General features: G+C 59.8%; 1 protein-coding gene across 1 annotated transcript in view; it reads right to left on the reverse strand.

Annotated features, from left to right (window-relative positions):
* Positions 1 to 2,937, reverse strand: part of pofut1 (protein O-fucosyltransferase 1) — a 49,412-nt gene extending 46,475 nt beyond the window's left edge. Inside the window, exon 1 of the mRNA XM_059961731.1 lies at positions 2,774 to 2,937. The gene's annotated coding sequence lies outside the window, so the exon portion shown is untranslated. The remainder of the gene's footprint in view (positions 1 to 2,773) is intronic.
* Positions 2,938 to 19,319: the final 16,382 nt, after the last annotated feature.

A 19,319-nucleotide genomic window follows, 5' to 3' on the forward strand; every position in this document is an offset into this window, starting at 1 on the left:
CCAGACCCTCACCTCCCCGAGACACACACACACACACACACACACACACACACCCAGACCCTCACCTCCCCGAGACACACACACACACACACACACACACACACCCAGACCCTCACCTCCCCGAGACACACACACACACCCAGACCCTCACCTCCCCGAGACACACACACACACACCCAGACCCTCACCTCCCCGAGACACACACACACACACCCAGACTCTCACCTCCCCGAGACACACACACACACCCAGACCCTCACCTCCCTGAGACACAGACACACACACACACACACACACACACACCCAGACCCTCACCTCCCCGAGACACACACACACACACACACACACACACACACACACCCAGACCCTCACCTCCCCGAGACACACACACACACCCAGACCCTCACCTCCCCGAGACACACACACACACCCAGACTCTCACCTCCCCGAGACACACACACACACCCAGACCCACACCTCCCCAAGACACACACACACACCCAGACCCTCTGCTCCCCGAGACACACACACACACCCAGACCCTCACCTCCCCGAGACACACACACACACCCAGACCCTCACCTCCCCGAGACACACACACACACACACACACCCAGACTCTCACCTCCCCGAGACACACACACACACCCAGACCCTCACCTCCCCGAGACACACACACACACACACACACACACACACACACCCAGACTCTCACCTCCCCGAGACACACACACACACCCAGACCCTCACCTCCCCGAGACACACACACACACACCCAGACCCTCACCTCCCCGAGACACACACACACACCCAGACCCTCACCTCCCCGAGACACACACACACACCCAGACCCTCACCTCCCCGAGACACAGACACACACCCAGACCCTCACCTCCCCGAGACACACACACACACCCAGACCCTCACCTCCCCGAGACACACACACACACCCAGACCCTCACCTCCCCGAGACACAGACACACACCCAGACCCTCACCTCCCGAGACACACACACACACCCAGACCCTCACCTCCCCGAGACACACACACACACACCCAGTCCCTCACCTCCCCGAGACACACACACACACACACCCAGACCCTCACCTCCCCGAGACACACACACACACACACCCAGACCCTCACCTCCCTGAGACACACACACACACACCCAGACCCTCACCTCCCCGAGACACACACACACACACCCAGTCCCTCACCTCCCCGAGACACACACACACACAAACCCAGACCCTCACCTCCCCGAGACACACACACACACACACCCAGACCCTCACCTCCCCGAGACACACACACACACACAGACCCTCACCTCCCCGAGACACACACACACACACCCAGACCCTCACCTCCCCGAGACACACACACACACCCAGACCCTCACCTCCCCGAGACACACACACACACACCCAGTCCCTCACCTCCCCGAGACACACACACACACACCCAGACACTCACCTCCCCGAGACACACACACACACACCCAGACTCTCACCTCCCCGAGACACACACACACACCCAGACCCTCACCTCCCCGAGACACACACACACACACCCAGTCCCTCACCTCCCCGAGACACACACACACACACACACACAGACCCTCACCTCCCCGAGACATACACACACACACCCAGACCCTCACCTCCCCTAGACACACACACACACACACACCCAGACCCTCACCTCCCCGAGACACACACACACACACCCAGTCCCTCACCTCCCCGAGACACACACACACACACACAGACCCTCACCTCCCCGAGACATACACACACACACCCAGTCCCTCACCTCCCCGAGACACACACACACACCCAGACTCTCACCTCCCCGAGACACACACACACACACACCCAGACCCTCACCTCCCTGAGACACACACACACACACCCCCAGACCCTCACCTCCCCGAGACACACACACACACCCAGACCCTCACCTCCCTGAGACACACACACACACCCAGACCCACACCTCCCCGAGACACAGACACACAGACCCAGACCCTCACCTCCCCGAGACACACACACACACACACCCAGACCCTCACCTCCCCGAGACACACACACACACACACCCAGACCCTCACCTCCCTGAGACACACACACACACAGACCCTCACCTCCATGAGACACACACACACACCCAGACCCTCACCTCCCCGAGACACACACACACACATCCAGACCCTCACCTCCCTGAGACACACACACACACACACACAAACCCAGACCCTCACCTCCCAAGAAACACACACACACCCAGACCCTCACCTCCCCGAAACACACACACACACAACACAGACCCTCACCTCCCTGAGACACACACACACACCCAGACCCTCACCTCCCCGAGACATACACACACACCCAGACTCTCACCTCCCCGAGACACACATACACACCCAGACTCTCACCTCCCCGAGACATACACACACACCCAGACTCTCACCTCCCTGAGACACACATACACACCTAGACCCTCACCTCCCCGAGACACACACACACACCCAGACCCTCACCTCCCCGAGACATACACACACACCCAGACTCTCACCTCCCTGAGACACACATACACACCTAGACCCTCACCTCCCCGAGACACACACACCCAGACCCTCACCTCCCCGAGACACACATACACCCAGACCCTCACCTCCCCGAGACACACACACACACCCAGACCCTCACCTCCCCGAGACACACACACACACCCAGACCCTCACCTCCATGAGACACACTCTTACCTCCTCGGACACGACGCAAACCTCCCGCTTCTCTTGCTCCCTGCCTCACTACCACGCTACGGTCAGCAACTCGGAACAAAAAGTTTAGTTGCTGAATGCCCGATCACCGTCTCGTTGTAATTCGAAACCAGTTCATTCCCTTCCGCTCGGCGCGTTCAAACGAGTTCACCGCATGAACTTCCTTTTAAAATTCAAAAATAAAAAAGAATAAAAGAGGTGAGGGTGTGTGTGTGTGTGTGTGTGTGTGTCTCAGGGAGGTGTGGGTCTGGGTGTGTGTGTGTGTGTGTCGGGGAGGTGAGGGACTGGGTGTGTGTGTGTGTGTCTCAGGGAGGTGTGGGTCTGGGTGTGTGTGTGTGTCTCAGGGAGGTGTGGGTCTGGGTGTGTGTGTGTGTGTCTCGGGAGGTGAGGGTGTGTGTGTGTGTCTCGGGGAGGTGAGGGTCTGGGTGCGTGTTTGTGTCTTGGGGAGGTGAGGGTCTGGGTGTGTGTGTGTGTGTCTCAGGAAGGTGAGGGTCTGGGTGTGTGTGTGTCTCGGGGAGGTGAGGGTCTGGGTGTGTGTGTGTCTCAGGAAGGTGAGGGTCTGGGTGTGTGTGTGTCTCAGGAAGGTGAGGGTCTGGGTGTGTGTGTGTCTCGGGGAGCTGAGGTTCTGGGTGTGTGTGTGTGTGTCTCGGGGAGGTGAGGGTCTGGGTGTGTGTGTTTGTGTCTTGGGGAGGTGAGGGTCTGGGTGTGTGTGTGTCTCGGGGAGGTGTGGGTCTGGGTGTGTGTGTGTGTGTCTCGGGGAGGTGAGGGTCTGGGTGTGTGTGTGTGTCTCAGGGAGGTGTGGGTCTGGGTGTGTGTGTGTGTGTGTGTGTGTGTCTCAGGGAGGTGTGGGTCTGGGTGTGTGTGTGTGTGTCTCGGGGAGGTGAGGGTGTGTGTGTGTGTCTCGGGGAGGTGAGGGTCTGGGTGTGTGTGTGTGTGTCTCGGGGAGGTGAGGGTCTGGGTGTGTGTGTGTGTCTCAGGGAGGTGTGGGTCTGGGTGTGTGTGTGTGTGTGTGTGTGTCTCAGGGAGGTGTGGGTCTGGGTGTGTGTGTGTGTGTCTCGGGGAGGTGAGGGTGTGTGTGTGTGTCTCGGGGAGGTGAGGGTCTGGGTGTGTGTGTGTGTGTCTCAGGAAGGTGAGGGTCTGGGTGTGTGTTTGTGTCTTGGGGAGGTGAGGGTCTGGGTGTGTGTGTGTCTCGGGGAGGTGTGGGTCTGGGTGTGTGTGTGTGTGTCTCGGGGAGGTGAGGGTCTGTGTGTGTGTGTGTGTGTCTCGGGGAGGTGAGGGTCTGTGTGTGTGTGTCTCGGGGAGGTGAGGGTCTGGTTGTGTGTGTGTGTGTGTCTCAGGGAGGTGAGGGTCTGGTTGTGTGTGTGTGTGTGTCTCGGGGAGGTGAGGGTCTGTGTGTGTGTGTCTCGGGGAGGTGAGGGTCTGGTTGTGTGTGTGTGTGTGTCTCAGGGAGGTGTGGGTCTGGGTGTGTGTGTGTGTGTGTGTGTCTCAGGAAGGTGAGGGTCTGGGTGTGTGTGTGTGTCTCAGGAAGGTGAGGGTCTGGGTGTGTGTGTGTCTCAGGGAGGTGAGGGTCTGTGTGTGTGTGTCTGTGTCTCAGGGAGGTGTGGGTCTGGGTGTGTGTGTGTGTGTGTGTGTCTCAGGAAGGTGAGGGTCTGGGTGTGTGTGTGTGTCTCAGGGAGGTGTGGGTCTGGTTGTGTGTGTGTGTGTCTCGGGGAGGTGAGGGTCTGGGTGTGTGTGTGTCTCAGGGAGGTGTGGGTCTGGTTGTGTGTGTGTGTGTCTCAGGAAGGTGAGGGTCTGGGTGTGTGTGTGTCTCAGGGAGGTGTGGGTCTGGTTGTGTGTGTGTGTGTGTCTCAGGAAGGTGAGGGTCTGGGTGTGTGTGTGTCTCAGGGAGGTGTGGGTCTGGTTGTGTGTGTGTGTGTGTCTCAGGAAGGTGAGGGTCTGGGTGTGTGTGTGTCTCAGGGAGGTGTGGGTCTGGGTGTGTGTGTGTGTGTGTGTGTGTGTGTCTCAGGAAGGTGAGTGTCTGGGTGTGTGTGTGTCTCAGGGAGGTGTGGGTCTGGTTGTGTGTGTGTGTATGTGTGTGTGTCTCAGGAAGGTGAGGGTCTGGGTGTGTGTGTGTCTCAGGAAGGTGAGGGTCTGGGTGTGTGTGTGTCTCACGGAGGTGAGGGTCTGTGTGTGTGTGTGTGTGTGTGTCTCCGGGAGGTGAGGGTCTGGTTGTGTGTGTGTGTGTCTCGGGGAGGTGAGGGTCTGTGTGTGTGTGTGTGTGTCTCGGGGAGGTGAGGGTCTCTGTGTGTGTGTGTGTCTCGGGGAGGTGAGGGTCTGGGTGTGTGTGTGTCTCGGGGAGGTGAGGGTCTGGGTGTGTGTGTGTGTGTGTGTGTCTCGGGGAGGTGAGGGTCTGTGTGTGTGTGTCTCGGGGAGGTGAGGGTCTGGGTGTGTGTGTGTGTGTGTCTCGGGGAGCTGAGGGTCTGGGTGTGTGTGTGTGTATCTCGGGGAGGTGAGGGTCTGGGTGTGTGTGTGTCTCGGGGAGGTGAGGGTCTGGGTGTGTGTGTGTGTGTGTCTCGGGGAGGTGAGGGTCTGGGTGTGTGTGTGTGTGTGTCTCGGGGAGGTGAGAGTCTGGGTGTGTGTGTGTGTCTCAGGGAGGTGAGGGTCTGGGTGTGTCTGTGTGTGTCTCGGGGAGGTGAGGGTCTGGGTGTGTGTGTGTGTCTCGGGGAGGTGAGTGTCTGGGTGTGTGTGTGTCTCATGGAGGTGAGGGTCTGTGTGTGTGTGTGCCTCGGGGAGGTGAGGGTCTGGGTGTGTGTGTGTGTCTTGGGGAGGTGAGGGTCTGGGTGTGTGTGTTTGTGTGTGTGTGTCTCGGGAAGGTGAGGGTCTGGGTGTGTGTGTGTGTGTCTCGGGGAGGTGAGAGTCTGGGTGTGTGTGTGTCTGTGTCTCGGGGAGGTGAGAGTCTGGGTGTGTGTGTGTGTCTGTGTCTCAGGGAGGTGAGGGACTGGGTGTGTGTGTGTGTCTCGGGGAGGTGAGGGACTGGGTGTGTGTGTGTGTGTCTGTGTCTCAGGGAGGTGAGGGTCTGGGTGTGTGTGTGTGTATCTCGGGGAGGTGAGGGTCTGGTTGTGTGTGTGTCTCGGGGAGGTGAGGGTATGTGTGTGTGTGTCTCGGGGAGGTGAGGGTCTGGGTGTGTGTGTGTGTGTCTCGGGGAGGTGAGGGTCTGGGTGTGTGTGTGTGTGTTTCTCGGGGAGGTGTGGGTCTGGGTGTGTGTGTGTGTGTCTCAGGAGGTGTGGGACTGGGTGTGTGTGTGTGTGTCTCGGGGAGGTGAGGGTCTGGGTGTGTGTGTGTCTCAGGGAGGTGAGGGTCTGTGTGAGTGTGTGTGTCTCGGGGAGGTGAGGGTCTGTGTGTGTGTGTGTGTCTCGGGGAGGTGAGGGTCTGGGTGTGTGTGTGTCTCAGGGGGGTGAGGGTCTGTGTTTGTGTGTGTCTCGGGGAGCTGAGGGTCTGTGTGTGTGTGTCTGTGTCTCAGGGAGGTGAGGGTCTGGGTGTGTGTCTGTGTCTCGGGGAGGTGAGGGTCTGTGTGTGTGTGTGTGTCTCGGGGAGGTGAGGGTCTGCGTGTGTGTGTGTGTCTCAGGGAGGTGAGGGTCTGGGTGTGTGTGTGTCTCAGGGGGGTGAGGGTCTGTGTTTGTGTGTGTCTCGGGGAGCTGAGGGTCTGTGTGTGTGTGTCTGTGTCTCAGGGAGGTGAGGGACTGGGTGTGTGTCTGTGTCTCGTGGAGGTGAGGGTCTGGGTGTGTGTGTGTGTGTGTCTCGGGGAGGTGAGGGTCTGGGTGTATGTCTGTGTCTCGGGGAGGTGAGGGTCTGGGTGTGTGTGTGTGTCTCGGGGAGGTGAGGGTCTGTGTGTTTGTGTGTGTGTGTCTCGGGGAGGTGAGGGTCTGGGTGTGTGTGTGTGTGTGTCTCGGGGAGGTGAGAGTCTGGGTGTGTGTGTGTCTGTGTCTCGGGGAGGTGAGAGTCTGGGTGTGTGTGTGTGTCTGTGTCTCAGGGAGGTGAGGGACTGGGTGTGTGTGTGTGTCTCGGGGAGGTGAGGGACTGGGTGTGTGTGTGTGTGTCTGTGTCTCAGGGAGGTGAGGGTCTGGGTGTGTGTGTGTGTATCTCGGGGAGGTGAGGGTCTGGTTGTGTGTGTGTCTCGGGGAGGTGAGGGTATGTGTGTGTGTGTCTCGGGGAGGTGAGGGTCTGGGTGTGTGTGTGTGTGTCTCGGGGAGGTGAGGGTCTGGGTGTGTGTGTGTGTGTTTCTCGGGGAGGTGTGGGTCTGGGTGTGTGTGTGTGTGTCTCAGGAGGTGTGGGTCTGGGTGTGTGTGTGTGTGTCTCGGGGAGGTGAGGGTCTGGGTGTGTGTGTGTCTCGGGGAGGTGAGGGTCTGTGTGTGTGTGTGTGTGTCTCGGGGAGGTGAGGGTCTGGGTGTGTGTGTGTCTCAGGGGGGTGAGGGTCTGGTTGTGTGTGTGTGTGTATCTCAGGAAGGTGAGGGTCTGGGTGTGTGTGTGTGTCTCAGGGAGGTGTGGGTCTGGTTGTGTGTGTGTGTGTGTCTCAGGAAGGTGAGGGTCTGGGTGTGTGTGTGTCTCAGGGAGGTGTGGGTCTGGTTGTGTGTGTGTGTGTGTGTGTCTCAGGAAGGTGAGGGTCTGGGTGTGTGTGTGTCTCAGGGAGGTGTGGGTCTGGTTGTGTGTGTGTGTGTGTGTGTGTGTCTCAGGAAGGTGAGGGTCTGGGTGTGTGTGTGTCTCAGGAAGGTGAGGGTCTGGGTGTGTGTGTGTCTCAGGGAGGTGAGGGTCTGTGTGTGTGTGTGTGTGTCTCCGGGAGGTGAGGGTCTGGTTGTGTGTGTGTGTGTCTCGGGGAGGTGAGGGTCTGTGTGTGTGTGTGTGTGTGTCTCGGGGAGGTGAGGGTCTCTGTGTGTGTGTGTGTCTCGGGGAGGTGAGGGTCTGGGTGTGTGTGTGTCTCGGGGAGGTGAGGGTCTGGGTGTGTGTGTGTGTGTGTGTGTCTCGGGGAGGTGAGGGTCTGTGTGTGTGTGTCTCGGGGAGGTGAGGGTCTGGGTGTGTGTGTGTGTGTGTGTCTCGGGGAGCTGAGGGTCTGGGTGTGTGTGTGTGTATCTCGGGGAGGTGAGGGTCTGGGTGTGTGTGTGTCTCGGGAGGTGAGGGTCTGGGTGTGTGTGTGTGTGTGTCTCGGGGAGGTGAGGGTCTGGGTGTGTGTGTGTGTGTGTCTCGGGGAGGTGAGAGTCTGGGTGTGTGTGTGTGTCTCAGGGAGGTGAGGGTCTGGGTGTGTCTGTGTGTGTCTCGGGGAGGTGAGGGTCTGGGTGTGTGTGTGTGTCTCGGGGAGGTGAGTGTCTGGGTGTGTGTGTGTCTCATGGAGGTGAGGGTCTGTGTGTGTGTGTGCCTCGGGGAGGTGAGGGTCTGGGTGTGTGTGTGTGTCTTGGGGAGGTGAGGGTCTGGGTGTGTGTGTTTGTGTGTGTGTGTCTCGGGGAGGTGAGGGTCTGGGTGTGTGTGTGTGTGTCTCGGGGAGGTGAGAGTCTGGGTGTGTGTGTGTCTGTGTCTCGGGGAGGTGAGAGTCTGGGTGTGTGTGTGTGTCTGTGTCTCAGGGAGGTGAGGGACTGGGTGTGTGTGTGTGTCTCGGGGAGGTGAGGGACTGGGTGTGTGTGTGTGTGTCTGTGTCTCAGGGAGGTGAGGGTCTGGGTGTGTGTGTGTGTATCTCGGGGAGGTGAGGGTCTGGTTGTGTGTGTGTCTCGGGGAGGTGAGGGTATGTGTGTGTGTGTGTCTCGGGGAGGTGAGGGTCTGGGTGTGTGTGTGTGTGTGTCTCGGGGAGGTGAGGGTCTGGGTGTGTGTGTGTGTGTTTCTCGGGGAGGTGTGGGTCTGGGTGTGTGTGTGTGTGTCTCAGGAGGTGTGGGTCTGGGTGTGTGTGTGTCTCAGGGAGGTGAGGGTCTGTGTGAGTGTGTGTGTCTCGGGGAGGTGAGGGTCTGTGTGTGTGTGTGTGTGTCTCGGGGAGGTGAGGGTCTGGGTGTGTGTGTGTCTCAGGGGGGTGAGGGTCTGTGTTTGTGTGTGTCTCGGGGAGCTGAGGGTCTGTGTGTGTGTGTCTGTGTCTCAGGGAGGTGAGGGTCTGGGTGTGTGTCTGTGTCTCGGGGAGGTGAGGGTCTGTGTGTGTGTGTGTGTCTCGGGGAGGTGAGGGTCTGCGTGTGTGTGTGTGTCTCGGGGAGGTGAGGGTCTGGGTGTGTCTGTGTCTCAGGGGGGTGAGGGTCTGTGTTTGTGTGTGTCTCGGGGAGCTGAGGGTCTGTGTGTGTGTGTCTGTGTCTCAGGGAGGTGAGGGACTGGGTGTGTGTCTGTGTCTCGTGGAGGTGAGGGTCTGGGTGTGTGTGTGTGTGTGTCTCGGGGAGGTGAGGGTCTGGGTGTGTGTCTGTGTCTCGGGGAGGTGAGGGTCTGGGTGTGTGTGTGTGTCTAGGGGAGGTGAGGGTCTGTGTGTGTGTGTGTGTGTCTCGGGGAGGTGAGGTTCTGGGTGTGTGTGTGTCTCAGGGGGGTGAGGGTCTGTGTTTGTATGTGTCTCGGGGAGCTGAGGGTCTGGGTGTGTGTGTGTGTGTGTCTCAGGGAGGTGTGTGTCTGGGTGTGTGTGTGTGTGTCTCGGGGAGGTGAGGGACTGTGTGTGTGTGTGTGTCTCGGGGAGGTGAGGGTCTGGGTGTGTGTGTCTGTGTCTCGGGGAGGTGAGGGTCTGGGTGTGTGTGTGTCTCGGGGAGGTGAGGGTCTGGGTGTGTGTGTCTGTGTCTCGGGGAGGTGAGGGTCTGTGTGTGTGTGTGTCTCGGGGAGGTGAGGGTCTGGGTGTGTGTGTCTGTGTCTCGGGGAGGTGAGGGTCTGTGTGTGTGTGTGTCTCGGGGAGGTGAGGGTCTGGGTGTGTGTGTCTGTGTCTCGGGGAGGTGAGGGTCTGGGTGTGTGTATGTCTCGGGGAGGTGAGGGTCTGGGTGTGTGTGTGTGTGTCTCGGGGAGGTGAGGGTCTGGGTGTGTGTGTCTGTGTCTCGGGGAGGTGAGGGTCTGGGTGTGTGTGTTTGTGTCTCGGGGAGGTAAGGGTCTGGGTGTGTGTGTGTGTCTCAGGGAGGTGTGGGTCTGGGTGTGTGTGTGTGTGTCTCGGGGAGGTGAGGGTCGGGGTGTGTGTGTCTGTGTCTCGGGGAGGTGAGGGTCTGGGTGTGTGTGTGTGTGTCTCGGGGAGGTGAGGGTCTGGGTGTGTCTGTGTGTCTCGGCGAGGTGAGGGTCTGTGTGTGTGTGTGTCTCGGGGTGGTGAGGGTCTGGGTATGTGTGTGTGTCTCGGGGAGGTGAGGGTCTGGGTATGTGTGTGTGTCTCGGGGAGGTGAGGGTCTGGGTGTGTGTGTGTGTGTGTCTCGGGGAGGTGAGGGTCTGGGTGTGTGTGTGTGTGTGTGTGTGTGTGTCTCGGGGAGGTGAGGGTCTGTGTGTGTGTGTCTCGGGGAGGTGAGGGTCTGGGTGTGTGTGTGTGTGTGTGTGTCTCGGGGAGCTGAGGGTCTGGGTGTGTGTGTGTCTCGGGGAGGTGAGGGTCTGGGTGTGTGTGTGTGTGTGTCTCGGGGAGGTGAGGGTCTGGGTGTGTGCGTGTGTGTGTGTCTCGGGGAGGTGAGAGTCTGGGTGTGTGTGTGTGTCTCAGGGAGGTGAGGGTCTGGGTGTGTCTGTGTGTGTCTCGGGGAGGTGAGGGTCTGGGTGTGTGTGTGTGTCTCGGGGAGGTGAGTGTCTGGGTGTGTGTGTGTCTCATGGAGGTGAGGGTCTGTGTGTGTGTGTGCCTCGGGGAGGTGAGGGTCTGGGTGTGTGTGTGTGTCTTGGGGAGGTGAGGGTCTGGGTGTGTGTGTTTGTGTGTGTGTGTCTCGGGGAGGTGAGGGTCTGGGTGTGTGTGTGTGTGTCTCGGGGAGTTGAGAGTCTGGGTGTGTGTGTGTCTGTCTCTCGGGGAGGTGAGAGTCTGGGTGTGTGTGTGTGTCTGTGTCTCAGGGAGGTGAGGGACTGGGTGTGTGTGTGTGTCTCGGGGAGGTGAGGGACTGGGTGTGTGTGTGTGTGTCTGTGTCTCAGGGAGGTGAGGGTCTGGGTGTGTGTGTGTGTCTCGGGGAGCAGAGGGTCTGGGTGTGTGTTTGTGTCTTGGGGAGGTGAGGGTCTGGGTGTGTGTGTGTGTCTCGGGGAGGTGAGGGTCTGGTTGTGTGTGTGTGTCTTGGGGAGGTGAGGGTCTGGGTGTGTGTGTGTGTCTCGGGGAGGTGAGGGTCTGGGTGTGTGTGTGTGTTTATGTCTCGGGGAGGTGAGGGTCTGTGTGTGTGTGTGTGTGTGTGTGTGTGTGTGTGTGTGTCTCGGGGAGGTGAGGGTCTGGGTGTGTGTGTGTCTCATGGAGGTGAGGGTCTGTGTGTGTGTGTGTGTCTTGGGGAGGTGAGGGTCTGGGTGTGTGTGTGTGCCTCAGGGAGGTGAGGGTCTGGGTGTGTGTGTGTGTCTTGGGGAGGTGAGGGTCTGGGTGTGTGTGTTTGAGTGTGTGTGTCTCGGGGAGGTGAGGGTCTGGGTGTGTGTGTCTGTGTCTCGGGGAGGTGAGAGTCTGGGTGTGTGTGTGTGTCTGTGTCTCAGGGAGGTGAGGGACTGGGTGTGTGTGTGTGTCTCGGGGAGGTGAGGGACTGGGTGTGTGTGTGTGTGTCTCGGGGAGGTGAGAGTCTGGGTGTGTGTGTGTGTGCCTCGGGGAGGTGAGGGTCTGGGTGTGTGTGTGTGTGTGTCTCGGGGAGGTGAGGGTCTAGGTGTGTGTGCCTCGGGGAGGTGAGGGTCTAAGTGTGTTTGTGTGTCTCGGGGTGGTGAGGGTCTGTATGTGTGTGCCTCGGGGAGGTGAGGGTCTGTGTTTGTGTTTGCCTCGGGGAGGTGAGGGTCTGTGTGTGTGTGTGTCTCGAGGAGGTGAGGGTCTGGGGGGGGTGTGTCTCGGGGAGGTGAGGGTTTGGGGGGGGTGTGTCTCGGGGAGGTGAGGGTCTGGGTGTGTGTGTGTGTCTCGGGGAGGTGAGGGTCTGTGTGAGTGTGTCTGTCGGGGAGGTGAGGGTCTGGGTGTTTGTGTGTGTGTGTCTCGGGGAGGTGAGCGTCTGGGTGTGTGTGTGTGTGTCTCGGGGAAGTGAGGGTCTGGGTGGGTGTGTGTGTGTGTGTGTCTCGGGGAGGTGAGGGTCTGGGTGTGTGTGTGTGTGTGTGTGTCTCGGGGAGGTGAGGGTCTGGGTGGGTGTGTGTGTGTGTGTGTCTCGGGGAGGTGAGGGTCTGGTGTGTGTGTGTGTCTCGGGGAGGTGAGGGTCTGTGTGAGTGTGTCTCTCGGGGAGGTGAGGGTCTGTGTGTGTGTGTGTGTGTCTCAGGGAGGTGAGAGTCTGGGTGTGTGTGTGTGTCTCGGGGAGGTGAGGGTCTGTGTGTGTGTGTCTCGGGGAGGTGAGGGTCTGGGTGTGTGTGTGTGTCTCGGGGAGGTGAGGGTCTGGGTGTGTGTGTGTGTGTATGTCTCGGGGAGGTGAGGGTCTGTGTGTGTGTGTGTGTGTGTGTGTGTGTGTGTGTGTGTGTGTGTGTCTCAGGGAGGTGAGGGTCTGGGTGTGTGTGTGTCTCATGGAGGTGAGGGTCTGTGTGTGTGTGTGTCTCAGGGAGGTGAGGGTCTGGGTGTTTGTGTGTCTCATGGAGGTGAGGGTCTGTGTGTGTGTGTGCCTCGGGGAGGTGAGGGTCTGGGTGTGTGTGTGTGTCTTGGGGAGGTGAGGGTCTGGGTGTGTGTGTTTGAGTGTGTGTGTCTCGGGGAGGTGAGGGTCTGGGTGTGTGTGTCTGTGTCTCGGGGAGGTGAGAGTCTGGGTGTGTGTGTGTGTCTGTGTCTCAGGGAGGTGAGGGACTGGGTGTGTGTGTGTGTCTCTGGGAGGTGAGGGACTGGGTGTGTGTGTGTCTGTGTCTCAGGGAGGTGAGGGTCTGGGAGTGTGTGTGTGTCTCGGGGAGCAGAGGGTCTGGGTGTGTGTTTGTGTCTCGGGGAGGTGAGGGTCTGGGTGTGTGTGTGTGTGTGCCGGGGAGGTGAGGGTCTGGGTGTGTGTGTCTCGGGGAGGTGAGGGTCTGTGTGTGTGTGTGTGTGTGTCTCGGGGAGGTGAGGGTCTGGGTGTTTGTGTGTGTGTCTCGGGGAGGTGAGGGTCTGGGTGTGTGTGTGTGTCTCAGGGAGGTGAGGGTCTGGGTGTGTGTGTGTGTGTATGTCTCGGGGAGGTGAGGGTCTGTGTGTGTGTGTGTGTGTGTGTGTGTCTCGGGGAGGTGAGGGTTTGTGTGTGTGTGTGTCTCATGGAGGTGAGGGTCTGTGTGTGTGTGTGTGTGTATGTCTCGGGGAGGTGAGGGTCTGTGTGTGTGTGTGTGTGTGTGTGTGTCTCAGGGAGGTGAGGGTCTGGGTGTGTGTGTGTCTCATGGAGGTGAGGGTCTGTGTGTGTGTGTGCCTCGGGGAGGTGAGGGTCTGGGTGTGTGTGTGTGTCTTGGGGAGGTGAGGGTCTGGGTGTGTGTGTTTGAGTGTGTGTGTCTCGGGGAGGTGAGGGTCTGGGTGTGTGTGTCTGTGTCTCGGGGAGGTGAGAGTCTGGGTGTGTATGTGTGTCTGTGTCTCAGGGAGGTGAGGGACTGGGTGTGTGTGTGTGTCTCTGGGAGGTGAGGGACTGGGTGTGTGTGTGTCTGTGTCTCAGGGAGGTGAGGGTCTGGGAGTGTGTGTGTGTCTCGGGGAGCAGAGGGTCTGGGTGTGTGTTTGTGTCTCGGGGAGGTGAGGGTCTGGGTGTGTGTGTGTGTGTGCCGGGGAGGTGAGGGTCTGGGTGTGTGTGTCTCGGGGAGGTGAGGGTCTGTGTGTGTGTGTGTGTGTGTCTCGGGGAGGTGAGGGTCTGGGTGTGTGTGTGTGTCTCAGGGAGGTGAGGGTCTGGGTGTGTGTGTATGTCTCGGGGAGGTGAGGGTCTGTGTGTGTGTGTGTGTGTGTGTGTGTCTCGGGGAGGTGAGGGTCTGTGTGTGTGTGTGTCTCATGGAGGTGAGGGTCTGTGTGTGTGTGTGCCTCGGGGAGGTGAGGGTCTGGGTGTGTGTGTGTGTCTTGGGGAGGTGAGGGTCTGGGTGTGTGTGTTTGAGTGTGTGTGTCTCGGGGAGGTGAGGGTCTGGGTGTGTGTGTCTGTGTCTCGGGGAGGTGAGAGTCTGGGTGTGTGTGTGTGTCTCGGGGAGCAGAGGGTCTGGGTGTGTGTTTGTGTCTCGGGGAGGTGAGGGTCTGGGTGTGTGTGTGTGTGTGCCGGGGAGGTGAGGGTCTGGGTGTGTGTGTCTCGGGGAGGTGAGGGTCTGTGTGTGTGTGTGTGTGTGTGTGTCTCGGGGAGGTGAGGGTCTGGGTGTGTGTGTGTGTCTCGGGGAGGTGAGGGTCTGGGTGTGTGTGTGTGTGTGTCGGGGAGGTGAGGGTCTGGGTGTGTGTGTCTCGGGGAGGTGAGGGTCTGGGTGTGTGTGTGTGTCTCGGGGAGGTGAGGGTCTGTGTGAGTGTGTCTGTCGGGGAGGTGAGGGTCTGTGTGTGTGTGTGTGTGTGTGTGTGTCTCGGGGAGGTGAGGGTCTGGGTCTGTGTGTGTGTGTCTCGGGGAGGTGAGGGTCTGGGTGGGTGTGTGTGTGTGTGTCTCGGGGAGGTGAGGGTCTGGGTGTGTGTGTGTGTCTCGGGGAGGTGAGGGTCTGGGTGTGTGTGTGTGTCTCGGGGAGGTGAGGGTCTGGGTGTGTGTGAGTGTGTATGTCTCGGGGAGGTGAGGGTCTGTGTGTGTGTGTGTGTGTGTGTGTGTGTGTCTCGGGGAGGTGAGGGTCTGGGTGTGTGTGTCTGTGTCTCGGGGAGGTGAGGGTCTGGGTTTGTGTGTGTGTCTCTGGGAGGTGAGGGTCTGTGTGTGTGTGTGTCTCGGGGAGGTGAGAGTCTGGGTGTGTGTGTGTGTGTGTCGGGGAGGTGAGGGTCTAGGTGTGTGTGTCTCTGGGAGGTGAGGGTCTGTGTGTGTGTGTGTCTGTGTCTCAGGGAGGTGAGGGTCTGGGTGTGTGTCTGTGTCTCGGGGAGGTGAGGGTCTGTGTGTGTGTGTGTGTCTCGGGGAGGTGAGGGTCTGCGTGTGTGTGTGTGTCTCAGGGAGGTGAGGGTCTGGGTGTGTGTGTGTCTCAGGGGGGTGAGGGTCTGTGTTTGTGTGTGTCTCGGGGAGCTGAGGGTCTGTGTGTGTGTGTCTGTGTCTCAGGGAGGTGAGGGACTGGGTGTGTGTCTGTGTCTCGTGGAGGTGAGGGTCTGGGTGTGTGTGTGTGTGTGTCTCGGGGAGGTGAGGGTCTGGGTGTGTGTCTGTGTCTCGGGGAGGTGAGGGTCTGGGTGTGTGTGTGTGTCTCGGGGAGGTGAGGGTCTGTGTGTTTGTGTGTGTGTGTCTCGGGGAGGTGAGGGTCTGGGTGTGTGTGTGTGTGTGTCTCGGGGAGGTGAGAGTCTGGGTGTGTGTGTGTCTGTGTCTCGGGGAGGTGAGAGTCTGGGTGTGTGTGTGTGTCTGTGTCTCAGGGAGGTGAGGGACTGGGTGTGTGTGTGTGTCTCGGGGAGGTGAGGGACTGGGTGTGTGTGTGTGTGTCTGTGTCTCAGGGAGGTGAGGGTCTGGGTGTGTGTGTGTGTATCTCGGGGAGGTGAGGGTCTGGTTGTGTGTGTGTCTCGGGGAGGTGAGGGTATGTGTGTGTGTGTCTCGGGGAGGTGAGGGTCTGGGTGTGTGTGTGTGTGTCTCGGGGAGGTGAGGGTCTGGGTGTGTGTGTGTGTTTCTCGGGGAGGTGTGGGTCTGGGTGTGTGTGTGTGTGTCTCAGGAGGTGTGGGTCTGGGTGTGTGTGTGTGTGTCTCGGGGAGGTGAGGGTCTGGGTGTGTGTGTGTCTCGGGGAGGTGAGGGTCTGTGTGTGTGTGTGTGTGTCTCGGGGAGGTGAGGGTCTGGGTGTGTGTGTGTCTCAGGGGGGTGAGGGTCTGGTTGTGTGTGTGTGTGTATCTCAGGAAGGTGAGGGTCTGGGTGTGTGTGTGTGTCTCAGGGAGGTGTGGGTCTGGTTGTGTGTGTGTGTGTGTGTCTCAGGAAGGTGAGGGTCTGGGTGTGTGTGTGTCTCAGGGAGGTGTGGGTCTGGTTGTGTGTGTGTGTGTGTGTGTCTCAGGAAGGTGAGGGTCTGGGTGTGTGTGTGTCTCAGGGAGGTGTGGGTCTGGTTGTGTGTGTGTGTGTGTGTGTGTGTGTCTCAGGAAGGTGAGGGTCTGGGTGTGTGTGTGTCTCAGGAAGGTGAGGGTCTGGGTGTGTGTGTGTCTCAGGGAGGTGAGGGTCTGTGTGTGTGTGTGTGTGTCTCCGGGAGGTGAGGGTCTGGTTGTGTGTGTGTGTGTCTCGGGGAGGTGAGGGTCTGTGTGTGTGTGTGTGTGTGTCTCGGGGAGGTGAGGGTCTCTGTGTGTGTGTGTGTCTCGGGGAGGTGAGGGTCTGGGTGTGTGTGTGTCTCGGGGAGGTGAGGGTCTGGGTGTGTGTGTGTGTGTGTGTGTCTCTGGGATGTGAGGGTCTGTGTGTGTGTGTCTCGGGGAGGTGAGGGTCTGGGTGTGTGTGTGTGTGTGTCTCGGGGAGCTGAGGGTCTGGGTGTGTGTGTGTGTATCTCGGGGAGGTGAGGGTCTGGGTGTGTGTGTGTCTCGGGGAGGTGAGGGTCTGGGTGTGTGTGTGTGTGTGTCTCGGGGAGGTGAGGGTCTGGGTGTGTGTGTGTGTGTGTCTCGGGGAGGTGAGAGTCTGGGTGTGTGTGTGTGTCTCAGGGAGGTGAGGGTCTGGGTGTGTCTGTGTGTGTCTCGGGGAGGTGAGGGTCTGGGTGTGTGTGTGTGTCTCGGGGAGGTGAGTGTCTGGGTGTGTGTGTGTCTCATGGAGGTGAGGGTCTGTGTGTGTGTGTGCCTCGGGGAGGTGAGGGTCTGGGTGTGTGTGTGTGTCTTGGGGAGGTGAGGGTCTGGGTGTGTGTGTTTGTGTGTGTGTGTCTCGGGGAGGTGAGGGTCTGGGTGTGTGTGTGTGTGTCTCGGGGAGGTGAGAGTCTGGGTGTGTGTGTGTCTGTGTCTCGGGGAGGTGAGAGTCTGGGTGTGTGTGTGTGTCTGTGTCTCAGGGAGGTGAGGGACTGGGTGTGTGTGTGTGTCTCGGGGAGGTGAGGGACTGGGTGTGTGTGTGTGTGTCTGTGTCTCAGGGAGGTGAGGGTCTGGGTGTGTGTGTGTGTATCTCGGGGAGGTGAGGGTCTGGTTGTGTGTGTGTCTCGGGGAGGTGAGGGTATGTGTGTGTGTGTGTCTCGGGGAGGTGAGGGTCTGGGTGTGTGTGTGTGTGTCTCGGGGAGGTGAGGGTCTGGGTGTGTGTGTGTGTGTTTCTCGGGGAGGTGTGGGTCTGGGTGTGTGTGTGTCTCAGGGAGGTGAGGGTCTGTGTGAGTGTGTGTGTCTCGGGGAGGTGAGGGTCTGTGTGTGTGTGTGTGTGTCTCGGGGAGGTGAGGGTCTGGGTGTGTGTGTGTCTCAGGGGGGTGAGGGTCTGTGTTTGTGTGTGTCTCGGGGAGCTGAGGGTCTGTGTGTGTGTGTCTGTGTCTCAGGGAGGTGAGGGTCTGGGTGTGTGTCTGTGTCTCGGGGAGGTGAGGGTCTGTGTGTGTGTGTGTGTCTCGGGGAGGTGAGGGTCTGCGTGTGTGTGTGTGTCTCGGGGAGGTGAGGGTCTGGGTGTGTGTGTGTCTCAGGGGGGTGAGGGTCTGTGTTTGTGTGTGTCTCGGGGAGCTGAGGGTCTGTGTGTGTGTGTCTGTGTCTCAGGGAGGTGAGGGACTGGGTGTGTGTCTGTGTCTCGTGGAGGTGAGGGTCTGGGTGTGTGTGTGTGTGTGTGTCTCGGGGAGGTGAGGGTCTGGGTGTGTGTGTGTGTCTAGGGGAGGTGAGGGTCTGTGTGTGTGTGTGTGTGTCTCGGGGAGGTGAGGGTCTGGGTGTGTGTGTGTCTCAGGGGGGTGAGGGTCTGTGTTTGTATGTGTCTCGGGGAGCTGAGGGTCTGGGTGTGTGTGTGTGTGTGTCTCAGGGAGGTGTGGGTCTGGGTGTGTGTGTGTGTGTCTCGGGGAGGTGAGGGACTGTGTGTGTGTGTGTGTCTCGGGGAGGTGAGGGTCTGGGTGTGTGTGTCTGTGTCTCGGGGAGGTGAGGGTCTGGGTGTGTGTGTGTCTCGGGGAGGTGAGGGTCTGGGTGTGTGTGTCTGTGTCTCGGGGAGGTGAGGGTCTGGGTGTGTGTGTGTCTCGGGGAGGTGATGGTCTGGGTGTGTGTGTCTGTGTCTCGGGGAGGTGAGGGTCTGTGTGTGTGTGTGTCTCGGGGAGGTGAGGGTCTGGGTGTGTGTGTCTGTGTCTCGGGGAGGTGAGGGTCTGGGTGTGTGTATGTCTCGGGGAGGTGAGGGTCTGGGTGTGTGTGTGTGTGTGTGTCTCGGGGAGGTGAGGGTCTGGGTGTGTGTGTCTGTGTCTCGGGGAGGTGAGGGTCTGGGTGTGTGTGTTTGTGTCTCGGGGAGGTAAGGGTCTGGGTGTGTGTGTGTGTCTCAGGGAGGTGTGGGTCTGGGTGTGTGTGTGTGTTTCTCGGGGAGGTGAGGGTCTGGGTGTGTGTGTCTGTGTCTCGGGGAGGTGAGGGTCTGGGTGTGTGTGTGTGTGTCTCGGGGAGGTGAGGGTCTGGGTGTGTCTGTGTGTCTCGGCGAGGTGAGGGTCTGTGTGTGTGTGTGTCTCGGGGTGGTGAGGGTCTGGGTATGTGTGTGTGTCTCGGGGAGGTGAGGGTCTGGGTATGTGTGTGTGTCTCGGGGAGGTGAGGGTCTGGGTGTGTGTGTGTCTCGGGGAGGTGAGGGTCTGGGTGTGTGTGTGTGTGTGTGTGTGTCTCGGGGAGGTGAGGGTCTGTGTGTGTGTGTCTCGGGGAGGTGAGGGTCTGGGTGTGTGTGTGTGTGTGTGTCTCGGGGAGCTGAGGGTCTGGGTGTGTGTCTGTGTATCTCGGGGAGGTGAGGGTCTGGGTGTGTGTGTGTCTCGGGGAGGTGAGGGTCTGGGTGTGTGTGTGTGTGTGTCTCGGGGAGGTGAGGGTCTGGGTGTGTGCGTGTGTGTGTGTCTCGGGGAGGTGAGAGTCTGGGTGTGTGTGTGTGTCTCAGGGAGGTGAGGGTCTGGGTGTGTCTGTGTGTGTCTCGGGGAGGTGAGGGTCTGGGTGTGTGTGTGTGTCTCGGGGAGGTGAGTGTCTGGGTGTGTGTGTGTCTCATGGAGGTGAGGGTCTGTGTGTGTGTGTGCCTCGGGGAGGTGAGGGTCTGGGTGAGTGTGTGTGTCTTGGGGAGGTGAGGGTCTGGGTGTGTGTGTTTGTGTGTGTGTGTCTCGGGGAGGTGAGGGTCTGGGTGTGTGTGTGTGTGTCTCGGGGAGTTGAGAGTCTGGGTGTGTGTGTTTGTGTGTGTGTGTCTCGGGGAGGTGAGAGTCTGGGTGTGTTTGTGTGTCTGTCTCTCGGGGAGGTGAGAGTCTGGGTGTGTGTGTGTGTCTGTGTCTCAGGGAGGTGAGGGACTGGGTGTGTGTGTGTGTCTCGGGGAGGTGAGGGACTGGGTGTGTG

This window comes from Hypanus sabinus, unplaced genomic scaffold, assembly GCF_030144855.1.
Source record: "Hypanus sabinus isolate sHypSab1 unplaced genomic scaffold, sHypSab1.hap1 scaffold_507, whole genome shotgun sequence".
In the NCBI taxonomy this organism is placed as follows: domain Eukaryota; kingdom Metazoa; phylum Chordata; class Chondrichthyes; order Myliobatiformes; family Dasyatidae; genus Hypanus; species Hypanus sabinus.